Genomic DNA, 16,207 nt, shown 5'->3' on the forward strand with positions numbered 1-16,207 from the left:
ATGGCTGGAGTCAGGAAGTTTTAAAGTCTGTGCTCTCAAAAGCAGAGCCACTTAAAACTGCCTTTTGCACATTTAGGACTAAAATAAAAGTGCACTCCATGGGCTATTGATTTATTCCAGCCAACCGCAACTTTAGAGAACACATCTCATTATAAAATGTTCGTGGATGTTCTCCTAGTTCGTGGTTCATTTACAGATGATTATAGCACTGTTATTTCATCCATCGGTGCTCTGTAATAAACAAAAGCATTGCCCTGGAGGGGCTTCAGTTTAACTGACATTTCTTCCAGGCACATTCTCTTTGAAGATGGTGAGAAAGTGCAGGAACTCCCTCAAGGACAAGTCTTACAAGGGCACCCCATGAATTTACTGAAAGCCAACGAATCAACTTGTCCATGTGAGGCCAAATGACAAGTCCTTGTCCCAGTATGTGGACTTGCAAGGCTGATGTGTCTCATGATTTACCCATCTCTTAGAAAGCTAAAATTCACAGAGTGATTTCAAGAGCTGAAATGGCTGAAAGTGAAACATCTCATTTGACAGATGTCACATCACCAGCTCACGTCTGACCTGAGCTCCTGAACTGAAAAGGATTATGGTGCAGTTCTTGAGATGATTCAAAATAAATGTAAGCTTTTTCACGGCTACACGCCCAGTGCAGGAGATTAGGGAGCTCTGATGGTTTTTAGCTGGTAGGGCTGAAAGCCATTGCACAGGTGCAGTGTGCAATTGCTGCTCCAGCACGCTGCGATGCCAGGAGCAGGGCTGCTATGTGCCACCTGTCCTCAGCACAGAGAGGGGCTTCAGTGTTATGAACTGTTGTGGGAATGGACCTCGTGTCCTCAAGGAAAGAGCCACTCCAGCTGACATGCTTTGTGATCTGGGGTAAGACATCTCTTTGTAAAATTAGAGCAAAAGACTTGATCAACTTTGTAAAGTGTTTTGAGACAACAGGCGTTACCATCAATATGAAGGATTCATTCTATAACTAACATACTTCACATCACTAAAAGCCTGAAGAATGCACTTGAACAAAACTTTTTACATCACTGTAGGCTTTTAAAATTTTATCTTCCTTAATTGCCAGTCAAATACCCATTCTCTGTTCAATTTTAGTGGTGGCCTAAGTATTATTTCTAAGATAGAACAGATTGGAAAATTAAGTGCCTCCTACTCTAGCACCACAGCTGTGGCAGCTGGGGTTGTTCCACCTAAAGAAAAGGAGGCTCAGGGGTGACCTTATCACTCTACAACTGCCTGAAAGGAGGGTGCAGCAAGGTGGGGCTCAGCCTCTGCTCCCAGGCAACCAAAAACACAGCAGGAGGACACAAGGAAGGTTCAGGTTGGTCATCATGAAGAATTTCTTTGCAGAAAGGACAGTCAAGCATTGGAATGGACTATCCAGGGAAGCCACCACTCCTGGAGGTGCTCAGCAAACAACTGCACGTGGCACTTAGTGCTATGGTTTAGGTGACAAGGTGGTGATTGGTCAAATGTTGGACTCTTATGATCTTGAAGGTCTTTTCCAACCCTATGGATGCTATCATTCTAAGAATATAATTCATGTAAAAAATACGGCAAATAAAATTGTAAATTCCAAATGACCACTAGGAAATCCCAGTTCAAACATTATACAGGACACCCTCAGAGCTCTCTGCAGACCCCTGTATTGGACCCAAAGGAAAAACACATGTATTTTATGGAACAACACAAGCAGCAATTTGCAATACAACTTAGACAGCAAAGTCCTCAAACTCCTAATTTTATCTCATGATCCAACATCCATAGTCAGATTCAGAAGAGAGAGTTTAGCACAAAGTATAAAAAACTGTTGCAAACAAAAAACTGAGAATTTGCTCCAAATTATGAAGTAGAAATGTCCATATTCTTCAAGTTTATTTGAGAGCTTTCCTAAACATTTCACTTGGCTACCAGCTTGAAAGGCAGAATTGTTTTTTTTAATCATTCCCATGCCTCAAATTTAGTATAATCTATAAGTAACATACAGACATATTATACATATATCAACTAACAACTTATTTTTGAAGAGCAGGAACAAATTGAAAATTTCACTCCCACTCTACTGCAGTTGAATTCAAATAGTTTAAACACAGCTTCCAGTGATGCCACATCATGTGCTAAGTGTTACACTGAGCAGCCAGAAGAGAAGTTGTAAAGAGGAGGAGGAGGAGGAGGAGAAGGAGGAGATGCCACTTGGCTAGAAAATGAGCTAGGAATCAGATGCCAGCCAGAAAAACAAATTGACTTCTCTTGAAGAGGGTTGGGGTTTGGTTTGTTTTTTTTTTTTATTAAAAGATTTAAAAAGCAGATTGTCTGGCTGAAAAATGAACAGGTGGTGACTCTACTTAAATTCTGTTTTGAAGCACAGCCCAGGTTCAAGAATGAATAGAAACGACTGCTGAACTGCAAAAACACAGCATCATCATTGTCATCAGTTATACCCATCAGAATAACAGCTCATTGGGAGTGCACAGCCATCTTATAGTCACAGCAAGGCACAGTGATACAAGGAAGTCTCTTGCAGCTGAGAGATTTCTATAAAGAAAATCAGGGCCAATGATAGGTTATGGCCTGATGCTAAACTTCTCTTTAGCTGGTCTCTATGAATTCCAACAGGCCTTAAAGAATATCTCCTCCCAAAACTCTCTGCATGGAGTGAAGGCCTCTGCTTTGCTTCAAACAGGACACTGCTATGGATCTACAGTCACATTAGAAGTGGGGTAAATCTGTACATCAAAGTGATCACCCAAAAGTCCAAGAGTGAGATTGAAGTTTCCTGCCTAAATCCTCCATTTAGAAACTAAGATTCCATGCAAACTGGGCTGGCTAGAGATTTTTGTCTTAGAACATCAGCCACATCAGTTGTGAATTAAGATGCCCAATGCTTTAGTGAATGCCCACATTATTCAGATTCTCAGGAGACATATACTCAGGTTGGCCAGGCTATGCATGACAGACCAGCAGGCACTGAGCCTTTCTAACCACCAAGGGTCACTGTTGATTCACTCAGATGAGGAAACAGTGGGGAAAGTACTTTTGATTATAATAATAAGAAACTGGCTGGGTCTGAGAAGGCCCTCTAGTCTCTAAGACCCCTGTCATGGCTTGAGGATGCTCTTCTAAGATACATCCCATGGCAGAGCAGTCCTGACTGCAGTGCAGAGTCACTAAGAGAGGATGCAGGTTGGTTGCAGCTGCCCTTCCATTAAATTCCTCTTCAGTCATTTACATCTCAGTTCAAAATAAAACGTGCTAGCAAGATCCTTAACTTACACAAGCCCATGGACCAACAGCAACTTGGATAACTGACCTGTCATCCCCAAGGCATATATTAGCCATTAGCAAATCTCTACTTGGAATCTTTGAATTTTCATCTTTGCATAGGCTAAGGATGGGTCATAGGAAATTCCTGCCTGTTGCCACAGGTAAGAGCAATTTTTTTTTTTTTTTTTTGTTCCCTGAGAACAATCTGTTTGTTGATTCCTGACCTTCTTCTTTCTTTTAGTATTGCTTTCAAAGTTCTCCATCCACTGGGCTAATACCAATTGATTTCACTACTCAGCCTTACATTATCTTCCTTCTTGTTCAAAGAATTGCTAACATGTCATCACCTTATTTTGAAAAAGGAGAAAAAGATGTTTTTAAGCAGCAGTTACTCTGCCTCAGATTCTCGGTCTTCAAATGGCAGGGGGAGAGAAGGAACGTCAGTGTTAACAAGACAATGTGCTAACACACCCCAGAGTGCCACACGACCTCAGAAAGCAGCAGCACATCTTACCTACATGAAGCACTTCAACTTTTTTTTTTCTTTTTAAAAGGGAACAGTGTGCAGCCAGGAACCACCTAAATATGACTAATTTACACATTCCTGAATAACCCAACTACTACACTGCAGCTTTGCACCCACGGAAAGCCCAGCAGCAGTGAGCTTGCAGCAGGCTGAGGAACTGGGGGAAATGTTCTGCAGCAGCAGCTCCAGGCTGGGCCATACCTGGGGCTAAATGGGAGATGCACGTGGGGACCACCCTGAGCTCTCCCTGCCACTCCTACAGCAGAGACAGCAGCAATGAACCCGGGACAGGAGTCCAACACCACCCACGGAGAGTGCCAAGCAGGTGAGCGAAGACACAAGCAGTTTTAAAAGCCTGTACAGGGCAGCAATGACTGGGAGGAAAAGCAAACTAAGACTTAGGAATAAAGGGGAGAGCAGGAAATTGCAACGGCAGGGAAACTGGTAAGAAAATGCTTGCGTTTGATGGAGACAGGAGAGAAACTGGAAGTTGAAAGTACATGGAAGTTGCTAACTGATCAGGGGCATGGGCACTGAAGTAGAGCTAAAGGGAAAGTGGCCTGACACCAGCTGTAGGGCCATACTGCAAGAAGATATCCTTGCAACAAAAAATAATCTAGAAAAAGAGCCAGAAGAGGTTGCCCTTGGGAAAGCAGGTGTATGCATAAATCCTTCACTCCTATCCACCTCCAGACCACAGTGAATGCTTCCTGAGTCTCACTGATTCTGGGCTGCCAATAAACTCCTGTTAACCTGCTGGCAAGGCATCTCACAAAGAGCACTCAGTTGCATAAAGATGAAGAAATTACACAATTTGCGTCTTAAAGTTTTGTTGATGTGAAGTCACTCACATGGTCCTCTGGTGGAGATGGAGGACAAGTGGCTACTCAGCTGCAGGTAAAAGCAAGTAGCATCAGAGTTTAAGAAGCCTGCTGCAGGAATTGGTGTTTTGTATATGCAGCCACCTGGGATTGCCAGTCAATCAGGAAGATTGGCTGGATGAATATTCAAAGCCCAATACTCTGAGGACAGTGGGTAACCAAATCTCTACTGCTGTGAATTTTCAGAAGGAATAGGAAGGCAGAAATCTATCTTTAGCTCTTCAAATTACATTACACATTAATTAATTATATTAAATACTCCCTGCACATTCTAAATATAACTTACATCACTTATTTGCATCTCTGTGAATTAAGGGACATCACTTATGGGTCAGGCACAAAAATCCCATTTACCCAGCATCAGTATGACCCAGCACCTTCACTTGAGATCATCCCTCACAAAAAGGTGCAGCACATTCACACTGGGGCTTCAGCACACAGCAAGTCCCTGCCCTCCACACTTTCATGGGCTTGTTTAGTGCCAAGACCCTCTGTGGCCATTAACAGGACTGCTCATGAGAGAAAACCAGAGCTGTGAGTAAGAACCGTACTGAAGCTTAGATGAGGGGGGAAATGGATGAGTCCCAGGGAGCAGGAGCCAAGCACCTGCATATAAAACAAATACAAAATATAGTCTTGAATATTAATATCTCATACAGGTTCTCACCTGCAGTGTGAGTATTGAATCTTCCCTCTCCAGAGAGAGACAAGTGGCTACAGCCTCCTGTGCAGCTATGTCTGCACTGCATGCATACCTACAGAACTCCTTGTCTGGGATTCAGAATTGTGCAGGAACAAAACAGTGCTGAAGAAGGAGCTCTGAGCCTGACAATTCAGCATACAGACAATAAACCTTCCTTTAGGAAAGGACGAAAAGTGTGAGCAAGAAGAAAGCAGAGGCTTCATTAATTTGTATCCATTTACTAAAGGCAGACTGTTCACATTGTTGGGAACCTCCCTTCCATCTAATGTTTCAGCTAAGGCAGAATATTTCTGACCTGCTGGCAAGGCTGCAGATGACCTCAAGCACAACAGACTCAGTACAAAAAGGGAAAATATTATTACTGTGGTTGTTACAACAAAGACTTGAAAGGTTGTAGTCAACAGCAAAGCAATACTCTGAAACATGTACTACTGAGGGATTGTCACCATAGAAGTTTCAGCAGTAAATATGTCTCTGCAGTAGCAGAAATAGAAGATGTTCTGTGCTCATCATCCAACTTCAATTAAAAAATAAAAATCAACAAGTCAGGCTATACGCACACAAACAGGTACACACATAAATCTTTGAAAAATTGGGAGTGTTGCCAGCCTTTGACTCTCTGTCTTCAATTAACATTGCAGTTTCTCTCTGAGTTACCCCAAAGCTCTAACAGATTGTGTGGCACTTGTATTAGCACTCACCTGGAATGAACAGAAGGGGAAGATGGTGAGAGAAAGATGGCAAGGAGCAGAGCAAGTTCACAGTGATTTAGGTAATAAAATACAAAGCAACTGGGGCCATTTGACTCTCTAACCAACAGCTCTCACTCAGCTGTAGCACGAGACTGAATTCATTTCTGCCTTTGCAGTTGTGTACATAACACAACTCACCACCTCACTGTGAATGCCTCACAAACAACAAGAACAAAACTGAGTCCAGAGGAATACTGAATAGTTCTGCCAGCCTCTCAAACTACATGTCCAGCCACAAACTGACAAAAGCTGCATTTGACAAACACCTCGGCTGCCATCACCCATCCATGATCAACTGGTCTGTCACTGACTGCAGTCTGACCTAAGCTGGTTCGTAAAACACACCAAAAAGCAGAATATCAATGAAGATACAGAGTGGGCAGCTTCTGCCACTGCACCAACACTCATCAGCTGAAGTGAGGAAACCCTCAACATTCATTTCATATAATAAAAAAGTCACCTTAACAAAACTATGCCACAGCATCCATGTCTGCTGCCCAACTACACACTGACAGCCTGAATTCCCTATAGAAAGCTAGAGAGGCATCAGCCTCTGACAACATTTGATTCTGGTAACATTATCTCTTATTTCGGATTTCACAACACCTCTACACTAGAGCTGCAAGTACCTGACAACATTATCAGCTGTTCTGGTGGACACTACCTAGGGAGGCAAAGCAGGAAAGAAGGGAAGAAGTCCAGAAGTGACATCTCCTTTAAGGCTCTGCAACAGTTGGACAATCTTTCTGGTAAAAGCCAGTAAAATGTGCATCTGCTTGGAAGAATGAAGGCTCAAGTCCCCACCTCCCAGTTCTGATTACTTATAAAATTATGTCACAGTGTTTATTAATTTATAGTAATACAACAGTGCTGAAACAGCAATGAATGGAAGAGCTCTGCCTGAGATCTAAGAAGCATTTTCTAAGGCTGAACGAGAAAAAAACAAAACCAACAAATGCCAGACTCCAGCCATGCACCTTTCTCTGCTTCTGTGTGATTTTACAGACACTTTACTGATGTTTACAGGCAGTGGCTCACTACAGAAAACTGCTGTTTGTTGAGAAAAAGAGCACAAACAGTATCTTTTTGCTGTTCTGTTCCAGCAGGTCTGCAGATTGTCTTTCCTTCTGTAAGATGTTCCTCCAGGGTAAATCAAAATCCTAGCTCGTTCAAGTCATGGAACTTCCACAAGATCATCAGCAAAGGCTTTTACATAACATGAGCCCTCTTAACTAGTAGATCATGCTTGCTTTAGGTTCACAACACTGCTACTTAAATCCTTAATGCATCTCCAGGTGATAAGGGCAAAGAAACTAGGAAGAAGCTTTTAATGAAATCTCTGTGAGAAACAGACACACAGACCCTCTCATTCATTCAGGGCTTTATGATGCAGGTATGTGCACTTTATAAATAAAAAGATCACCAGATCTGTTCTATCAGCCATGAGGCACTGAAATCTCCAAGCCATTTAACTGTAAAACGCATCTGAACAAGAGAAATTGGAGAGTAAAATCAATCTGCTGCCTGCTAAGCAGAAGCCCCTGTTTCCCCAGAAAAGGGTTTAGTATTACTTGAGGCAATGCCTGTGCACACCAAAGTGGGAAGTGTTTATACTCACTGAGTGCCTGTCAGAAAAACTTACTGCTGGTTATCTCCTGGGCCAAATCCCGATCCAGAGAACTACAAAGCAAAGGCAAGCAGTCAATATCCCAGAAGATCTGTGAACAAGAGACAAGATTATAAGCCCGGGTAGACCTGGGGGAGCCATGCAAATGTATTACAAGCACCAAGATTTATATTAATGCCTGGAGCTGACAAGGTCTCTCTTGTTATTTAATTGCCCACTCATGACTAAGGGAGTCCACGTGGGACCATGAGGTAAAGATGAGCAGCTCTGTCTAGCCTCAACACTGAATGCAATACAACACTAATATAAAGAGTGAATCTCCCAAGCACAGATCACTATATTATCAAGCATTTGCTGACAGCTAAAATAATTCAATTTAGGGCAGAAATATACCTTGCAGGGCACAGACAGACTGGTCTCTGCACAATAATCTGGCAACGATCTTGCCAGGAAATTTGCTACTGAAACCTCCACCTCTCCTACTTACACTTGTTTAAAATGATGCCATAGAGATTCCTCCCCGCTTTAAAGCTACAATCACAATGTTAAAAATATTTACTGCCTGCTCCTGGCATCAGGGATCTCATCAGGTGGAAAGGTCGAAAGATAGACACATGGATAGGCATGCAGACAGAGAGTGCACTCCATTGCCACATTCTCTCCATAGCCATTTATTGCCTCTGACTTGACTGCAAGTACTTTAGGACAAGAACTCCTGGATAATAAGCCTTTGTGTAATGCATTATTGATGTCCATGTGGGCTTCTGGGCAAAACTGTGACACAAATCCTAAATGACTGTGGTAAGACAACCACTGGCATGAGCTTACAAGCCAAGCTGAGCCCTTTAGAAAAGGCTGGCCCCAGTGATAAATTCAGGCTTTTAAATAACCCATAGTCCCAGAGCATTTTCGAGTGACTCATCTCTGCCAATTAATTTATTCTTACAACACCTAGGCTAGACAGGGAAATTTAAGCTCCCTCACTTAAATGACTTTGGGATACTGAAGAATGTACAAAGATAGGACTGAATGCAAGATCTACAGCTTTGATCTTAACCACAAGACTGTGTTTTTTCCCTTTGGGAACTACATCCTGACTCCTGATCTCAAGTCACACATCATGCCCAACACTCTCATAATAATTAAGAAGTCATATTAATAAGTTGCCTCCAAAGACCAACATCCTTACACATACGAAACAAGGTCAGAGAAAGTGGAAACATGCAGGTGTTAACCTGTGCAATCCAAAAGAGGTAATGGATTTAAAATGTGCTACTTACATCCTAAAAGGGTAGGTGTGAGCCAAAACTTCAGATACACAGTATATTTAATACAGGGAGAGAGGAAGGATGGAAAGATTGGATCTGAAATACATATTTTCTATTCTCTAAACTGTATTAACTCTCTTCCTGACACAGAAAAAGAGAAACAAACCTCCTAATTCATCCTCACAGAACTGTATTAAATAGGAGAGTTTTAGCTCTCCTTTACAGATGAAAAATTGGCATGTATTGACTTAACTAAACATAAAAGAGTGCAACATCCAATAAATCAAACAGCCCATCTGGCTGAGTACTTTTAGAAGCTATGTAACAAGATGGAAAAGTAAATAACTAATGAAATAACCCACGGGAGAAATGTGTATTTTAACCTGGCAGGAGTTCTGTGCAAGGGACATTGCCCTGAGACCCGGAGCTTCCTTTAGACCTGACTCGAGCCTACCAGTTTTAGAGTTCTGTTTCTGAAAGGAATACAGTGATAGTTCCTTTCCATCTTGCCCAGCAAGATGCTAAATCCTTCAGCCCCATGTACAGTGTGTCTGCAGGGATCCTGCTCAGGCACAAGGCCACCAAGCCCTTTTACAGCAGGCATGACAATGCCTCCAAGCCACAGTGACAGCAGAATCACCCACTCCTCACAATTACATAGGTGCATAATTACAGTTTACAGGGTATTTGTACAGTCCAGCTGTTTGCCCAAACATCTTAGGGTTATCTAGAAGCCCTATAGTTAACTCTACTGCCCCAAAAGATTTCCCATTCAGATCACATGTGAGTGCTATGAAATGTTACAGCACTTTTCAGGAAGAAGCTGTCATTTGCAGAGAGCAAGCCTGGATGTTATGCAAGATGCTGCCACAATCAGGGATCCCACAACTGTTCCTAGATAACTGTGCCTCTGATGATAAGAGCCAGCAACTGTACTTAAGGCACTGGATGTCATTCAGCAGTACACTTCTAACAAAAGTTTTCTAAACAACTCTCAAGAAGCAAACTGAAGGAATTTATTATAAGTAAACTCTGGGAAGTGGAGAGCCTACTCTCCCAGACAGCCTCAACTGATACCACAAAATTTAAAAATTATTTAAGTCCAGATACATGAGCCATAAGAAACAACAGATATATTAATATTTTTTAAAGCATTTAGACAGTAATGACATTGAAATAGTTAGATTTGGGTGAAAGGGACTCCACTGGGAAAAGTCCAGAGTGTTTGACCATAAGAAACAAAAGCCAGAGGCTGTGGGTTTGGGTGTTTTGGATGGATTTTTGGGGATGTTTGCTGTTAACACTGTTGTTTGGTTTGGTTTTTTAAGTATAGCTGGAAACTGCCATAGTAGAGACTGGTCCCTTTGGAGAGGCTTCAGACCCTTAACTCTGACATGAGGCTGTGAAAGTGAATGAAGTTGATGGACTTGACTGGGGTGTTAATTTTATTTTCATTTGTAAACCATTTCCTGCCTCCTCCCTACTTACACACACTTGGACTCAATAGTGAAGGAAAAAACAGAATGGGAAAGTCAACCAAAGATATGCAACAGAAGTGAGAAAACAGCTTTTAAAGCAAAGCCTAAACACAGACAAAATCACTTCATCACGTGCCCCAAAAATAATAATTTACAGAGAAAGCAAAACCTGAAATCATTCAAATGAAATCCTCAGTTGGGCCAAGTTCACTGTGGTTTTGTCAATGACATTAACAGGCTCAGGATTAGCTGCTCTATGTATTGAAATACACTAACCCTATTGGAATGCTCTCCATTTCGAGGATTCCAGTCAGCACTACGAAGATCTCATCTAAATTCTGCCTCTGTGCATCACAGTAATGCAACATGACAACAGGAAAACATTGTATTTTAAAAGATCTGCAATTCTTCAGTACAAGCATTTCTACCAAAACCTTAAGTGTTCATAAAATCAAAGCAACACTGACAATAGTAAAAAAAAATAAAAATAAAAAAAAAACAGGATACATGTTGCAGAACCTCACAGTGATTCCACAGAAAAAAGTGTTTTGCTCAACTTTTCATTTTTAAATTACTTTATCTTATTTTAAATCCCATCCTTTTTTTCCCCCCATGGGTATTGTATTTACACTTCAGATGACAGAATCTAAATTAAATACTTCAGTTTTGAAATGTGAAACAAAAAAAAATAGTCTGTAAGTCAAATATCTCCCTATATCCACTTGTGGAGTTCTATGTTATGGAGCTATGGAGTTCTCCTTTGTGGAGTATCAATAATTTTAGATTTTGCTCCAAGTCAGCAGAAAGCAGTATCCTTTACAAATTTCCAAATGCCAGAGAAAACTGGCCTTCTACCCTCCACATGGCTACCTCTACATCTCTTTGCATCAACTGATTTTAAAACAAGGATCAAGAGAAAGGTGGGCCAATTTCTAAACAGAATTAAGGAGAAATTCCAGAGAATCCAAATGTCAAGTTGATTCTATTTTAACAGAATAAATGAACTCACACAAACAGCACCACAGCCAAGCCATACTGAAGAGCAGCACCCAGGGCTCAGAAGGCAGAGCATGCAGGTTCCTTGAGCTGAGCAGTCTGTGCAAGCTCTGAGAGGAAATGCCACATTGAACAAAATAAAGCTGCCAGCCGTGAAACGAGGATGCTTCACATTCGAGAAGAAAAATTCAGATTAAAAACACCCCAAAAGCAGTGAAGTTCAGCATCTAAACGTGCAGCTCTGTGTTGAAATGCAACTGGTCTGTCTCAGAGATGGCTCTTTGTATCAGCTGCTGGCTAACAAGGACTGCACTGGCAATGAGCCCCTCGGCTCTGGCCAGGCACACGTGCTGTCAGTGTCCCCAGAGGAGCAGGGCAGGGTCGTCACAAGGTGCCTGTGTGCACACACCACACCCACGGTGTCACTGCTGCCACCCAAACGCGGCTGGTGGCACACGGACTGCCAAGCAGTGCCAGTGCTGGTGTTAAACACATCACCACAGAATGGCTATAGGCAGGTGCTTCACTGAACAGCTCTGGGAATCAGGGCTGCAGACCCAAATCTGACTGACATGGATCCCAGATGGACATGTTTTTATACCCTTTTCATTACATAACTATATATTAATTATTAAACCCATAGTGTTCTATTGTATACATTGATCTTACCCAAGCATGAATTCTTGTAATTTTCATTAGGTCCCCCCAAATATCCTTTCTCATGATTCTTGTTATGATTACATCGTTTCTCATGATTCTTATTACAATTAAACAATAATTATATTCAATTACCAAACAATTGTTACATTTAACAATCACATCATTTATCATATGATGATTACACAGGTGTAGCTTCACATGATCTAGAAGAAACAAAGCTCAATATTCATTCCCAGGGCCCAGTTCCCTTTCCCAGGCCTACCAGAGCCAAACTTTCTTTCCACCCCCTGAATCTATTGGATGCAATTCCCATGATTTTCAGAAACATTTTAACCCTATGCTATCAACAGCAGACCAGCAGGCCAGCACATCCTGAGTCCCTTAGCACTGTTTTGTTCTTCACATCCAGATCTATCAGGCTGCTCTACCTCATTTTTATATACACATATAAAATACAGATATATATCTACACATATATAAATACATCTATATTTTTAGATAAATACCTAAAGACCACAGGACAAGATAGTGGGAATCAGTGAATGACACCTTAAAAGCTGGAATTCACTATGCTTATTACCATGGTTATGTGATTCATTAACAGTGCAGTGAAAACTCATTAACCACTTTTTCCAACAACTTTTCTAGACTAAACCTTAATAAATAGATTTAATCACTTTTTCTCAGCTTTAGTCATAGAAAATACAGACTTACACAAATTATTAATTAATCTCTCCTCAACATCTTCTATACCTGAAACATCTGGCATTTTTTCCTTCTCAATGAATACAGTTCCTACAGGCTTAGCATTTTAATGACAGTTCTTTTAAGTAATTCCAATTATCAACGTCAAATAGTGTTTTGTGCCTTTAGATGGCTCCAAAAGGAATTAGTAAAAACAATCCATCAGTTGCTGACTCCTGTCTGTTGAGACACAGGCTCTGTGAGGACATGCATTCCTCTGTTCCTTGCCATCTTCTGCATACTTATATTGGTCTGCAGGACTATTACAAAAGAGCACAGAGCACTACTTGAAATCCACCATGAGATATGAAGTCATCTGCTTTTCACAACTCTCAGTGAGCAGCATGCATACAGACTAAGCAAAAGAGGAAATCAATTCCTGATAAAATGATCACATGCTGTAAGAATGGCTCTTTCATTCTCTACTACCAGAGATTAAGGACTAAGGGAAAAAGGATCAATTATTATTTCCCCTCCCCCATAAACGGTTTCCTATAGGTCTCCCACATAAAGCTGTAGTGTTTCCTAAAACCTGGTGTTAGCCTTTCCATTATACACAATAAAAAGTGTTTTCTCACCTCTGACACTGAATGAGTCCTATTTCCAAAACAGCCTTCTTGCACCATTTGTCACTTAAGAGAAAGCCCTGAACAAATGGAGAGTACATTGACCTGTAGCTAAGAAAAATGTTGCTAAGACACACAGCTTAATTGCATCTGTCAAAAATTTATTCAAGCTCGCTACACCTGATGAATCATCACCACACACTTGCTGACTGCTAGACTGAACTCTTTAAGGACAACAGAAGTCTTGGAACCCATCCACCTAGAAACCTTTAAATAAAAGTCTATAAATCATAACAAATGTACTATATGGGTTATGCTTACAGTCTTCCTCAAGTTTCACAGAAGGGTCTTATCGATTCCGTATTACCCATCAAATTTTATTATTTTTATTATTTTATTATTTATTATTTATTTTGTGTGTATATATATATAAATAATACTATATTATTTCTTGTTATTACCCAAAATGGATATCACAGCCAGCCTCCACAGCTACATTTCACCTGGAAGAGAAGCAAATTTTACTGGCTTGTATTTATTTTGCTGCCTGTTCAGTTAATACTTGCAGTGTGTGATCAGCTATTTCATCTGCAGAATCAGGACAGGCAGATGCTCTCTTAGAAATAACTCTTATTTCAGTGCCTTCACAATCAGCTTTCTTGTAGGAAAAAAAGCCAACTTCATGTTGAAAATATGGCAATTCTATGAATCTTGTAATGATGTTGCAATGGAAGTTTGTAAACCTAGAGCTAAGAATAAGAACACCATAGATATATTTGTCAGCTGTTATGACTAAATGTTTTAATCAGAACTAGAGATACACTCATCACAGCAGAACTCCAGATGACTTCTCTAAGCATGATTTGGTTTTCCAGGTACAGCTTGGTAAGCAGGATGCCACAAAAAAAGCCTATCAGAATACACTGAAGTAGCAGAGACTTCTGTTAAGATTAAATTTAAATTTCATTTTTTTCATAATTTTTCTTCTCTGTTGAGCCCCATCAAGGTTTGCCTGTAGTCTCTCAGAGTCTATTCACAATATATACATTGAGACTTTGAAAGACTGTTCATGCACTGGGGCTTTACAACCCCCAAATTCATCTCAGATTTCTGCCCTGTCACTCCTTCCAAGCTTACAGGCAGGTTCTGGCTATCAGTCTCAGGGAGCTTATGTGAAATGCAATTTTATTTCCATGACAGTGAAGGAGTCTTTTACATTCCACTTGAAATATTTTACAATGTGCAGGAATTATTCAACTCATTTTTTAACCAGACCTTGCTTTCAAGTATCCAGCTTCTACAATAAGCCATTCTTAGAGCGTGTTGATACAGTTTACATGCTACCTAAGGCTCTAACCTGTATTTTTCAAAGTGTCCTTATATTCTTGATTGAGGAAAAATTTCTTTCCTTAATAACCAAGCAGTTCTGCTCTTTCACAGATGGAAAAAAAAAATCTGTGCAAGAAAGAGGTGGATTTACAGCCAGAGCTCCTTTTCTTCCACAACAGTGTAAGACTGTTCATTTCTTCCAGAAAGTCACTTGACCTCTCCTTGATTGACAAGTTCCTAAAAATCATATTCCACCTACAACAGGTAAGACTTTGCTCTACAGGTTGTAACAGCTGTGACTGCATGTATGGGGACCTCCAACATTAAAGTTAAAACCCTAATCAAAGAACTCTGCTTTGGTTCACTGCATATGACTAAGAAAAGTCACTTGACTCTTCTGCATAGCAGGTCTGGAGCAAGGGAGATATTGATGTTTACCTCCTCATAAGAAAGTCAAAAGCTTGTTAAGTATTTAAGAATTGCTGCATGGCAGATGCTAAGTATTTTCAGTAGGATTTCACACCAGCAAGATTTTAATTACGGCGGTTCCTCATTTACTAGATTCCCTGATGAACTGATAGGCAGACTCTCATTTATTTACAGCTGAATACCCAAAATGTCAACTAGGGTTGAGACAGTGCTGTACACAACTTCAGCCCTGAAGTGTACACCAACACTACTTGGGTTTTTTTGCATACACACATCCAAAGACAGCAGATCATCTCTGCTTGTCTGTGCAAGAGAGAGGAGTGACCCTACAAGACACTGATCACCACAAGGTGTTCAACCAAACTATACCATGCTCATGGCAATCCCTTGATCAAGCTAAGTGACCTACCTGAGTTTTATGGCTAATGCAAAAGCAGGATGCTCTGCAGGTGTCAACCAAAGACATGGAGGCTCATTCTACAGAGAGTTTAACTACAGCAGATGAAGATGCACTTTTATTTGACAAATCTGCAAACTATAGTGGAGAGGCTGCTAAAACCTCCAGCAGTGCTGCTGCAACTTCCCAGGCTTCTTTCACCTTGCTCCCAAGTTATCCAGGCACTGCTGCAGCATGCACCTTGTTTGGAAAACTTTACTGCTCCTCAAGCTTCTCTTCAATGTGATCCCTAAGCTTTAAATTTAGTTAAGCAGCTGCATTTCAGACTTACTCTCAGCTGTAGTTGTTCAATTTAGCACGTACAGTGACCCAGGAATTTCCCCCTGGAGCTCCAGGTCTAGCAGTGGTAGAATGAAACTGTGTGCAACAGTGGAAGAGTCAGTGCCTGAGCTGAAGGAGAGGGAGCCTGCAGGTGTCATTACAGCAGTGTCACAGGCAGTGCTGGCATCTCTGGCCCTGGCAGCAGGAGCTGTGCAGGCAGGCAGGTGTGAGCTGTCAGGGGCATC

The 16,207-nt window shown here is 41.1% G+C and overlaps 1 protein-coding gene across 7 annotated transcripts in view; it reads right to left on the reverse strand.

Annotated features, from left to right (window-relative positions):
- Positions 1 to 16,207, reverse strand: part of TSPAN4 (tetraspanin 4) — a 416,360-nt gene that overhangs the window by 309,628 nt on the left and 90,525 nt on the right. For 2 of the 7 annotated variants that reach the window (XM_088166706.1, XM_088166711.1), the window contains one exon: positions 7,790 to 7,865. The exons of 3 other annotated variants lie outside the window; for them this stretch is intronic. The gene's annotated coding sequence lies outside the window, so the exon portion shown is untranslated. Of the gene's footprint in view, positions 1 to 7,765; positions 7,866 to 16,207 lie in introns of all 7 variants that reach the window. 2 more of the 7 variants (XM_088166705.1, XM_088166708.1) reach the window with 2 other exon arrangements.

Source organism: Sturnus vulgaris, chromosome 6 (genome assembly GCF_052056855.1).
Source record: "Sturnus vulgaris isolate bStuVul1 chromosome 6, bStuVul1.hap1, whole genome shotgun sequence".
Lineage (NCBI taxonomy): Eukaryota > Metazoa > Chordata > Aves > Passeriformes > Sturnidae > Sturnus > Sturnus vulgaris.